We start from the raw sequence: 251 nt of genomic DNA, 5'->3' as shown, positions 1-251 counted from the left end.
CCTGTGATGAGGTCACAGGAGGGGAGGAGTCAGGGGTCACATGATCAGGGGCCTCAGTGTATGCCGGACTCTGCTGTGCTGGTTGTCATGGTGCTGGATGAGGGGAAGTTTATGTGTGGGGTCAGGAGGGGTTTACAGGGTGGATGTAGCAAAGCCGTGTGTGTACGAGGTGTACGGAGCGGAGCCGCGTGTGTACGAGGTGTACGGAGCGGAGCCGTGTGTGTACGAGGTGTACGGAGCGGAGCCGTGTG

Source organism: Ranitomeya variabilis, chromosome 4 (genome assembly GCF_051348905.1).
Source record: "Ranitomeya variabilis isolate aRanVar5 chromosome 4, aRanVar5.hap1, whole genome shotgun sequence".
Classification (NCBI taxonomy): Eukaryota; Metazoa; Chordata; class Amphibia; order Anura; family Dendrobatidae; genus Ranitomeya; species Ranitomeya variabilis.
Note: the sequence above shows the minus strand (reverse complement) of the source record.